This window comes from Cyclopterus lumpus, chromosome 4 (genome assembly GCF_009769545.1).
Source record: "Cyclopterus lumpus isolate fCycLum1 chromosome 4, fCycLum1.pri, whole genome shotgun sequence".
Lineage (NCBI taxonomy): Eukaryota > Metazoa > Chordata > Actinopteri > Perciformes > Cyclopteridae > Cyclopterus > Cyclopterus lumpus.
In genome coordinates, this window is record NC_046969.1 from 2,714,799 (window position 1) to 2,727,191 (window position 12,393).

A 12,393-nucleotide genomic window follows, 5' to 3' on the forward strand; every position below is an offset into this window, starting at 1 on the left:
TACACGGGCAAAATGGGATGAGATTGAGAACACGCACACACACACACACGCACACACACACACACACACACACACACACACACATTGCATGTGCCTTGGCCTGCTGAGCTACCATGACAGCCAGAAGCCACATTTTAGTGAAAGATCTGCGTCTTCCAAACTGCGTTCCCCCGCTGTGTGTACATGACGTAAAGGAGATCATAAAAAGGAAGCCCTGGGCGTCACGGTGACAAAAACAATTAGCGGGACAGCCACGTGCATGCGGCTGCAATGGGATGAATCCCAGCTCATTTAATGCTGTCAAAGCTTTCTCTCTTTCCGTTCTTGTCTCCATCTCCAGTACAACATGACAGAAAGATCAAACAGTAGAACATTCATGGGGACCGACCTCCCTGCTCTGATTGTAAGTTACTAAAGATATGTATATAAACTCATATTTTAGACTAATATTTACATTCAAACCATTCAATTTGACTATTTGGAAAGTAGCCGGTTTCAGCATTGACTTCAATGTTTAATTTAATCCTGGTTTAGTTGCCAAAATAAGCGCAACATTGAGCATGTTGCAAGTATTCAATCTTCATCATTTTGCTGATTGTTTATGAACATGAGCATGCTGCTTTAACAACATTGGCTGCATCAGAAACATTTTGCGGATGTTCAATATAGAAATGTGTTTATTGAGGCAGCATAATGTTTCTGATAAGACAACTAATAGAATATTATTGTTTATTTAGAAGAAACACACACACACACACACAGTCATACATTTTCATGACGCACTGATGCATACTATCACGCTCAGTGTAAAGCAGATGCACCAATATGTGTCACACTTGGATAACGCAAATGTAAATTCTACTCAGCGTGACTGCCACAAATAGAAACAGCACATGTTCATAAATATTAAATGTCACTAAATGTCACAAACATGGTTGGCTTTCAAACATTTGACGGTGTGTGTGTGTGTGTGTGTGTGTGTGTGATTGGAGATGCTCTGGACCTGAGGAGGTGAACACTTCAATGAGGACTGTGATGGTGAGGAGCTCATTAGGATGAAGATAGGTCTCCAGTCTGCTGTTGAATTATTTACTCCACCAGTTCACTGACACAAGGCACACTCAACCTCAACACAGTGAGGGGATTTTTTTTTTAAAACACGGCCGGAAACTCTTCAAGACGCTGAATTCCAAATTCAAAGCGGATCTCAGATTGAGGGACTGGCTCCACGCGGCTCTCAGTCCGGAACCGGCTCGCCACTGTAGCGCAAACATAATAGGACTCGCATTCATTAGGCATGCACGCACTGCTAAATTCATTTCACTTGATTGTTGAAGAGAGAGAGAGATGCACTCAAGGATTGTGTCCATCCAGGGGTCTGTGACATGAAAACATGGCAGACCCCCTCGCTTCAGCCTCATCTCCGTATCTAAAATTAGCCTCGCTCAGAAAAAGGTCAAGTGTGTCTAATTAGCTCTGTGAGGTTGATGTGACTCTAACTCAACAACATGACTCCGTGGCGCTAATTGCCACTGGCAAATAAAGAGATGCCATATTGACAAGTGGAGAGTTAAGGAGACATGCTTCTATTGGCAACGCCGTTGCCCGTCTTTCCGTAGGGCAACGCTTCCAACTATTGACTGAGAATATTCTTCATCCCCTGAATCGTCCTGCTTATACATCATTACCTGCAGGGATCAATCACTGATTATTAAATGAAATGTCCATTAAGGCTGAGGGGTATTTCCATACCGGGCAGCGGGCCAGCGAGCGCTGCCGGAGGCTTGCAGCAGCACGGAGACCGAAGGGAGAGCCAAGTCAGTTTCATATGCAGCCGCTCACTGTGAAGTTGTGAAGTCTTTTTTTTTCTCCTCTCTTTTTCTTTTTTTTAAAGACAGAAAACGCTTGAAGTTTCCTCGAGTTGACAGGCGTCAGCGTGTGGGCAAGGGGAACACAGGAGCACACACACTCACACACACACACACACACAAGGAGGCGTAATCTTCCCCACATCATCTTATATTCACATGCTCACACATACACATAGCACTCTCTTCTTCCCTTCTCTCTCTCTGTCTGTCTTACTCCCTCTGTCACTTTATGTGACTCACCTCCTTCTTCTAATCCAATCTGGCCCCCGTCGCTCACTCTCATTCACTCACTCACTCACTCCCGTGAGACGCTGAACAGAATACACATGTCCCCTTGTTTGGCAGGTTCAGTGTCAATATCATGCATTTGTTTATTTGATGCAAAGCAGCCCCGTAATAAAGTTCCAAATAGTTCCAAATGCCTCTCCCTTATTTCCCTTCCATGACCGAAACGCTTCACACTATGTGAGCCTTCTCTGATCCAGTGCCACAAAACCATTCAGCCAAAACCATGACCTTTTGACCTTTTGGCCTTTGTGAACGGTGATATCAAGGGGATAGTTACTGTGTAGTGTCTCGTGTTTCACTCTGATTAACGACACGTCCTCTCAGAATGGCTCACTTGAAGATGACTTCCTGAACGCCAGTGTGGTGAATTAAAACAAAACTACTCGGTTACGTAAAGGAGAAGATAATGGTTTGGGTTCAAATAAGTATGTTTGTTACATGACTTATGCATGCGGCTTCAGTACGTAAGTTAAGTAAGACTTTTAGTGCTCTTCATACTACGTCGCCTGACTTCCTCCTTCAACAACACTACGACACGAGAGTGAATATGGCTTGTGATAACCTTGTGAGATGACATATAACTAAACTAAATAAACTACCAGCACTTAGTAACTAAATAAAGGCTAATTATGTCTGCTTTGCTTCGACACAGCAAACCAACCACAGAGTTGTGACTTGACACTGCCAGGTGCACTTAAAGCATGTGAATGGACAAACAAACGCTGTTATTATTCAGGTGAGGAAAGTCACTCCTTTCTTTGCTCAAAGTCACGGATTCTAAAAAAAAAGGGACCAACAGTCACGAATAAAGGATGAAATAGTGATGAGCCGGGTGAGGTGCCAACTGCGGCTTGTTTCCGTTGTGCCGAATGAGAAACCGTGAGCTCACTGTGGAAGTAAACATGTGCTCAGCCTTCAATCAGACGACCCGGTGAGGTGTCCGGACTCTCACACGCATGCAATTACAGCAGGCATCTCTCTGTTGAGATGCTTAACGGAAGACTGATGCTATTTACTCTTCCTCTTGCGCAACACTGTAGCATTCATTAATCATGACTGCGGCTCTGAGAGACGCTCTCATGTATTCCTTTTGTGTGTTGAGAGTGGAATGCTGCAGTGTGCTTTGTGTCAGAGAGCAGATTCAGGGGGATTAGGGCTGGGACTGCTGTCGTCTCAAGGGTTGTCATTTCAACCCATGTTTCGGGGCGACCCGTGTCTTCTTTTTCTCACGTCTCTCTCTCTGTGTCCTTCTTTCTCCATCTATCGGCTTACCAAACTCCTTCTCTCCGGAGTGTCTGTCTTTAGTGGATGTGTGTTTGTCTCTGTGTCCCTCAGAAGGTGTTTCGGCCTTTTCTCTCTGACGCCGGCAGGTTCCCGGAAACCGGTCGAGACCGCTGTGCATGAGCAAGTGTCCACTCCCCTCATCCACAGAGCCGTCGGTGGTGCTCCAGGACATTGAAATGAGACAGTCAATAGACGCTGTGAGAGCTGACGTGCAGTGCTTTTTTGTTCAAAACAAACGTCCACTTTTTTTAGGGTTACTTGGTTCGGTTTTGGCAACGTAAGTAATTTGTTAGGTTGAGGAACAGATTGTCATTTGGGTTCAAATAGGTATTTCTGTTACAATAAGTACACTACAGTATGTACACTAATACTGTGTTGTACACGCTTAGGTCACGTGCTTAACTGATTTAATTTACCAAACAAAATGTAGGGAAAAATATCTTGACTTTTCACACAGGACACAAACAGCGGTGTTGTGGGTGAAAGTCTGTATATGTTTTACCATTGAACAAGACCTACTCCCTGAATGGACTTTCTCACTATCTAGAGTGTCTCATAACGCCAACTTCCAAGGCTCAGAAATGAAGTTCATTGAATGGATAGTGAGTCAATCCCCAACTGACCTTCATGTTAAAATGGCCAACGTTACAACACAAATAAACGTGTTTACAGCCTGGTAAAAAAACCTGTTTTGGTCTCTATATCCCCGTTCACTATAACCGTACTGGGGCCCACTTTGAGCTTCACAACGGCTCATCAGAAACCTATGGAAGAAGGAGACTACAGCCATGTTTTAAACAGACGCTTAAGGTTGATGATTGTTGTGACGAAATCATATGCTGGTGCAATCTGACATTTCTTTGAAAGCTAGTAATGGTAATGGACCTGTACTCAGATCACTTTCACACTACTTGTCATTATTCACCCATTCACGCATATTCATATTACCCATTCTGACATTACTGCTACTCGTGATTCTGATTGCATGTGCTTTCAAAACTGTGCATTTATGCTTGGGATTGAACATCACAGTGTGCCTGTGTATATGTGTGTGTGTGTGTGTGTGTGTTTGCAGATTTCCTCCTTAATGCATCTGTGTTCATGTGAACTTCAAAGATGTGTGCATGAGGAAACCTGTGCATGTCATTGAGTTAGTTGTGAGGGTACTGCAGATGTGCCTACATACGTAGGTATACACATATCCATGTGTGTGTGCGCATGTCTGAAACCAACTCCATCCCAATCAGCTTCAGCTTGATCTCTGCTCCTTTGGGAGCTTTCCAGCTGACGTGAAAAGGGAGGGGAGCGCTGAAGAGACGGAGGCCCAGAACGGGGCCTCCTCGCCGGGGGAGAGGCGCGTTCAAAGGGCCCCGACGGGACCAGCAAACGCAGCTCATTCGTCAATGCAATTCTATTTTCACATCATTTCAATTTCAAAGAGCCTTCTGGCTGCATTAGCATTTGGCTCGAATAAAAGAAGTGAAGGGGTGGAAAAAGAAGGATAAAAGACAGGGTGGTTGAAAGAGAAGAGCGATGAGCGTGTACTTTGTCCTGATGCTGCCGTGGATCCTTTGGCTCTTTTTAAATTGGTGACAGACGTTTCTATCCATGCAGTGGACTCTCATCCTGTACTGTACGCTAAGGTCTTGGTCTTTCAGCAAGAACCTATGCGATCAACGAGAGTCTGAGTATGTGAGGGTCTGCTTGTCATCACAGGGTGTACGCTTTGGCTCTGTGTTTTTGTGACCGCGTGGTCTTGTCCAGGCAAATCCGTGCTGCCACCACTTAAGAAAGGGTAGCATAGTGATCTATTGCACAGGTGTGGAACAGGCGTTCTCCAAGAAGACTGTATTTAAAACAGAACTCCTGCACGCCTGTGGTATCCACAGCTGTCTGTGTACATGTTCACGTGGGAGTTTAACCGAGGTTTCAGTCTTTCGAGAAATACCGTACCCATAAAAGGACCATTTGTACTCACCGTGTTAGCTTGAATTGTTGAAGAAAACATAGTTTTTCTCTCAAGCTTCCAGTGAATGAAGAATCCAAAGACATAGAAAGGTCTTGGATAACTGGAGTAAATGGGTAAAGCAGTGTGTCATAACAGCTAAACTATATCAAAACCCTCACACAACCCACACCTGGATCACGTGCCCTTATCTAGGCGTATGCTCATGACCTCCCATGGCTAAAGGCCTTTCTATTTAAAACAGTTCTGCATAAACAGTCTCAGGCTTGCACAGGTCAGCTACTCAAAAGAATTTTAAATTTGTGTATTCTCGGCTCGCCCTGGAGGCATGCAGAAGAACAGTTTTCTTCAAAGTCCAAGACAACACAGGTTGAAAAATGTATGTACGCATGGTCATTGTGTGGATGGAATATTCCTTCAGTCATTTAGTTTCTATTTGTTAGAATGTCTGCTCTCCCCTTTGTCCTCTTTGTGTATCGTATCATACGTTTACTGCTTGAATATCAAAGAACAAAAATGCAATAGGAAAAACAGATCGTCTATGTTCTTTTGCCGTGGGATGGGTCAGCATAGGAAAGCCTTGTAGCTGCTGTGGGATGGAGATAAAGACTTTAGTTAGGACAAGTAGTGCTGCTGTTGGGAGGGAGAAACCCTTCAAGTCACACTGAGGATAACTCTAGAAGTATTCCACTGTGGCTATTCATCCAACTGGGTAGATGATGCTTTTAATACGACTTTAAATAATACTCCAAGTGAAAGCCTAGGGACGTAATGAAGAGGGAGTAGAAATTTATCACAGCAATAAAAAGAGTCCAAGTGATCAACAGACTGCAGAGTATTGGCTCGACACTAACACTTACTGGAATGCAAAAGCTGTTTGGAACTTTTACCTTTTCAATGATATGAAATATATCCAACAACTATTCACATCTGAGTATGCACCATTTGAAGTATAGACTGGCCTGGCTTTATTCCGCACAATGAATTGCATAAGTGTAATTCTAATATAATCAAATGATATATATAACACACTTTGGCAACAGGATTTGGTATGACAAAAACAGAAAAAGAAAACAGTATAATATACAGTATATCATAATTTAGTGAGATCAATGAGATAAATCTCTATGATAGCATTACAGAAGTGGTTTCAAGGAGATTTCTTACCATACTGCAAAATGATGTTATCAGACATATCAGTGATGCGTACTTTGTCAATCTCTTGTTATCATATGCGTGTGTTTGAATGCATCTATGTATGTTTGCTGTCTCTGCCTCTCTGCCTCCCCTCCTCCCTCCCTGCCTTTGATGCCATGCTACAAATCACAAGCTTAGCTTTTCATCAATATTTCATCAATCCATCCCATGCTCGGCTCTTTCTCGCTCTCTAAATCAGGATGGAGGTGTGTGGGGGTGGGGGGGAATAGTGTTCCTCACATTGGAAAGCAAGGGCAGTGGAAGGGGTTTGACATGTTTGGTCCCAAAATATTTAAAATTCAAAAGTCAGTTGAGATGGTAATCCAAGAATTGCAAAAACAACCTATCTTGACCTTAACTTATTGAAGTCAATGCCTCACCTTGACTATGCAACCGCATTGCCTAACTTTATCCATTTAAAGTCATTCCCTAACCTCAGCCATTCAAGGTATTTGAATAACCTTTTCTATTGGAGGTCAATGCCTAACCTGAACTTCTGGAAGTCAATGCCTAACGTTAACTATTGGAGGACAATGCCCAACGTGGGATCAATAAAAGTGAACATTATTATTATTAACTACTGGAGGATAATGCCCAATCTTGACCATTCAAAGTCAATGCCTAACCTTGGCCATTCAAGGTAATTGACTAACCTTTACTATTGGAGGTCAATGCCTAACCTGAACTACTGGAGGTCAATGCCTAACGTTAACTATTGGAGGACAATGCCCAACCTTAACCATTCAAAGTCAATGCCTGACCTTAAATTGTAAAATGTTAAATGAACTGTACTTGTATAGTGTTGTTCTAGTCTTCTGACAACTCAAAGTGCTTTAACAATACATGTCAATCACCCATTTACACCCATTCATACAGAAGAGAAATACCTAAATGTTCATCCATCCATCCATTATCACCCGCTTATCCGGGGTCGGGTCGCGGTGGCAGCAGGTTCAGCAGGCCGACCCAGGCTTCCCTCTCACTTCCCCCCCCTGCTGAGAACAGCCTGAGGTAGACCCTGCTTTCCCTTCCTGAGCCGTCGGATGGTTTGCCAGAACTTCCTTGAGGCCGAAAGTCCTTCTCCATGGCCTCCCCGAACTCAGGAGACCCCTGGGCCAGCCAGGCCCGAAAGGCCTCCTTCTTCAGTAAATAAATGTTCAGTCTAATGATATTATATATTTTTCTTACTGTCGACTTTCTGACTTCCCTATGAAAAGACTTAAACGAACAATTACTGGAACCTTCAATCCTATAAACTATTGCTTGTGCATCCACAGCCTGATAGATGTTATTCTGTGCCTTAGAGCAGTGGTCCCCAACCTTTTTATCACCGCGGACCGGTTAACGCTTGGCAAATTTTGGTGCTGGTGCGGCGCGTTAGTGCACCGATCCTTTGAGAGTTACGTGCGTACGTTTTACATGCCTGCACAGATACAGATACACCACAAAAACTAATATAAAGTGCATGGAAATTTTTACTCACCATAATGCCAAATCAATGGGAGCCCTGCGCTTGTTTTTCTACACAGAGACGGTCCCATCTGGGAGTGATGGGAGACAATGACACCCGAAGTGTGTTGCTTATATCCAGTCTACTCCGTTGTTTTGTTTTGGTTGCTGTCACTGCAGAAAACCCCGCTTCACACAGATAGGATGTCGGAAATGGCAACAGGGTCACGGTACTAGCCGACAGAGGCACCTGTGCTATCTTTTTAACAGCGGCCTCCCCTAGAAGTTCACGGCAAATGTCTTTAGTGGAGGGCAAGATCAATTCTTCACCAATAGTAAATGGCTTTTTAGCCTTAGCAATACGGTTAGCCACTAAGTATGACGCTCTAAGTGCATTCGCATTTACTCAGTAATTTCTTCTGTCCTGTTTTTTTCTTTCAAAATACTCCAATACTTCAATCCAGGGTGCCTGGTCTCCAAGTGGCGAAGCAGTTTTGAAGGCTTCATTGCCTCATTAGCAAGCCGGTCGCCGCATATTATGCACAGCGGGCTTGGAATATGGGAATCACCTGCCGCGATAAACCCATATTTTAAGTAGGTCTCCTGGTATTGTCTGGTAAAAGTTTTCTTTTTCTTTGAACTCGTAGGCTCTTCTTCTGTCTCTTCACTAGACCTTTTCCCTTTTGCAAAAAAAATATCCAAAGACGTCTGTTTCTTACTCATTTTGCTAGCTTGTGGGTTAAAATTGGGCGCGAAAGTGACCGGGATGCAAACTAGCGAATCCGGTCATTTTTCAAAATAAAAGGTTTTTCAAAATAAAAGATCGTTCATACTCTGATAATAAATAAAACGGAAATTATTAATTATTTCTTGTGCGGCCCGGTACCAATTGATCCATGGACCGGTACCGGTCCGCGGCCCGGGGGTTGGGGACCACTGCCTTAGAGCACCATTGTTTTTCACAAACAATTGAAAACAGTTGCACAGGATGGCATGTTGTGTCGTTATAATGAACACACACACTGTAATTTATTTTGAGTCAATACCCCATATTTGAGTTTCCCCTACCATTATATTAGGGGGGTGCCCCGCCCCCCCTAGAGAGTTAAACAGGTCTACTACGCCTTGTTCTTTTATTAAACAAACTAAACTTATGTTATTTATCTAATGTACGTCTCTACTGAGAGCCCCTTCCACCAGCGGACAGAGAGCATCGAAAAATAGGTTGCAGGAAAGAGGTGAAGATCAGAAAAGTTCATATTTGTGTTGTCAAATTTCACTATGACCCTGAAATTATGTCTCAATCAAAGCAAAGCTACAGAGCAAAAGCACACTCTTTCTGATTGAACCAATCTATGAACTGAAACAACGGATATCCGTGGCCCCGAAGAAATTGCCCCTTGGGGCTAAGCCCCCCCTTTCTTGGAATCCTAGAAACGCCCCCGTGTGTTACTGATACAGGTAACGGATTTGCAGGTCAAGAAAAACATCCGCAACAGGCTGCAAAGAGACCATCTTGCAGCCTGCCTCCGGATCTCGTCAAATGGGCCAGACGTTTCTGACTTTGCATATCGAGGGGCTCCCCGAAAAATACACTGCAGGGCCAAAACCTGCACACTTTGTTAAGTGTGTCGCCCCCCCCCAAAAAAAACACTGCCACATACACTGTCCTGCTGCTGGATTTACCAAATACCAAAAGCAGAAATGAGTCCCTTAGCAGCTGAAATGTGTTCCTGTTGGAGTGACATTTGCTACAAAACATCAGTGCCCAGCTGGTTTTGCAAATGTGTCCTCTAAAAATATACATGACCCGGTTTTAAAGATTTACATTTTCATAAGGAACCAATGAGCTTTGATCTGAGAGCAACAGGCGAACTAACACATTGTTTGTTAGGGGTTTGTTGACACTATTGAATATTGCATTAGCCTTATCCTTTAAAGTATTAAAAACAAAATCCAAACTCACTCCCTGACAGCAGGAGCAGGAGACATTACCAAAGCAAAGCAGGAAACACCCTGGAGGAACATTTTACATCCTTTCCTTCCTCACGTTCTCTGTATTTTTAAAACAGGAAGGGTTAGGAGAGAGGAGGGGGGGATAATGAGGCAGGCAGAGATGGAGAGGAGATAGAGCTTTAGAATTGATAAAGTCAAAGAGAGGAAGATGTTGTGACGGAAAGACAAGAAGCATTCAGGACCAACACAAAACCAGGTGTTGTTTTAACTCCGGCTGCTTTTATTTTCTACACTGCCAGTTTGGGGGACTGAATGCTGATGTATTGTTCTCTGCTCATCGTTTCCTTTTTGTTAATGTATGCTTCAGCAGAAGATGGGTGGTTGGAATAAGATGCATTACTCTACAAGTAGCTTAACAAATGTGCACGACAACATTTTACGTTTAGGTCCACCTTTGAATCCAATGCAGTCTCGTACGACAGCACTGCAATACACACACGGCAATGGGGTTGGACAAAATATTATAAATCATCAAATTGGTAAAGCCTTGAAACCCAGATACACGCATACTGGTAACTGAATGCACTTGTGACGATAAACTAGATGAACTAGACTTGAGACTGTAGCCATATAACAAACAGGACATCTCAAAGATGTTCCAGTCAACAGTTCGACCACCAATATAAATCACCATACAACATGAAGTATACTGAACCCGGAGGTAACCATAGCAACAGTAGAAACATTATGCTCCTACCTTTTGTGACCTAGTGACTCCCTAACTCAAGGCAATGTCTACGTGTAACCCCTAATCACTTGGTGCATGTGGTGAGTTCAGTATACATGGGTGCTTTTAACTATAATGAACAGATTGTATCACAGTATACGTGTGTTTATAATGAATTATAGACATTTTGTCTTTTGTAGAAATGTTCTTAGTACCCTGTTAAATCATAGCTATGAATATATATATATATATATATGAGAGTATGCACTTGATGTGATCACACGGTCGCTCCTCCCTGAACAGTCAGCGTCGGCCAACGATGCATCCACATGGAAAATGTGGGTAAATGGTAAATCAACTGCACAAACACACATTTCTTTGAGAATTCAGGCAGAAGTGTTTACAGACTACTGAAGGCTAAAGAGAAGAGCTGTGAGGCGGTGCTCTCTAACAGTTTTCACCAACAGGAACACTGGAGACTCTTTGTGATGTTGACCAGTGAGACAAATCCTGCCACAATGTGTTTCTTCCCTAAAGCTAAATACAATATATCTCATTCCAGTGTGTTATATCTCAGTTTAACATGCTGGGATGTATAACAAAGAGAGAAAGAGGGAGAGGTCTCTGTACACGGCGTCCTGAGAAGAGGTTAAGACCCAAGAGGTTAAGACCCAATAAGCGTCAATGGATGCAGCTGCCTTGTGGTGTTTAACCTCTTTTTCAGGTCTCACTCATGGACATCTCATCTCGAGTGATGTGTTCAAAGCCAATGCTTTCTTCAGAAAGAAAACTGTGTTCCACGCCCAATTAGTTGTTGGTTAAGTGTGAAATGAAATGAATCCAAGTGTTCGCAATTCTGCTTAATATTCAGTGGGTAATTTTCGTGAGCCGGAATAATTCCTCTGTGTAATTATAGGTGCACCGGCTGAATGACAAATCCTGCTCATCTATCTTCAGACACGCACCGAAGGCTTGGCGGCGCAGCACGATCCACAGATAGGATGCAGGGTGTCGGAATCAGATACATGTTCATCAACGTTGCTGCAAGGAGTATGTTGACATTCATCTACTTCCATGTATTCTGGGTTTTTTTACGGCAAGAAATTTATGCCCAGGTCAAATGTCCCAAGCAGCTGCCTGAAGGCGGAGTGAGGCGGGTTTCTACCAGTTTACCGGTCTGTCGTGAGACAATGAAAAGACACCAACGAGGACCCTGCTGGTCCGTGGTGGGCCACAAGAAGAATGGATCCGATAGTTAATCCAAGGCAATCATCAGCAGCAATAAATCAGTGTAATCCAGCCTCCTCCCTCCTGACGGCCACTGGCTCACCTCTCTGTGACTAATGGTCGATGGTGTTCATCCCAATGGTTTGGGTAGAAAACGCTACAGCTCAGCCCACAGACGATCAATGCCCTCCGTTTGGATGTCAGCCAATAGCGTCAGCAGTAAGGCGCGGCTAATTGATCTCCTCCTCCTTTTTAAACTGATCCTCGGCTCAATGAGCGCGGCCACTTTCAGGCAACAATCCCGAATCAATCGAATAACACTTGAAAAAAGAATGTGTTTGAAGATTACTGGGTATTCGCCCTGGAATTGCAACTATAGGTTGAGTCCACCGGATTGAAAAATAGAGCCACTCACTCTATTTCTGATT

General features: G+C 43.5%; 1 protein-coding gene across 4 annotated transcripts in view; it reads right to left on the bottom strand.

The window, feature by feature from the left end:
• Window positions 1-12,393, bottom strand: part of nlgn1 (neuroligin 1) — a 266,566-nt gene that overhangs the window by 192,356 nt on the left and 61,817 nt on the right. The gene's annotated exons all lie outside the window — the stretch shown is intronic.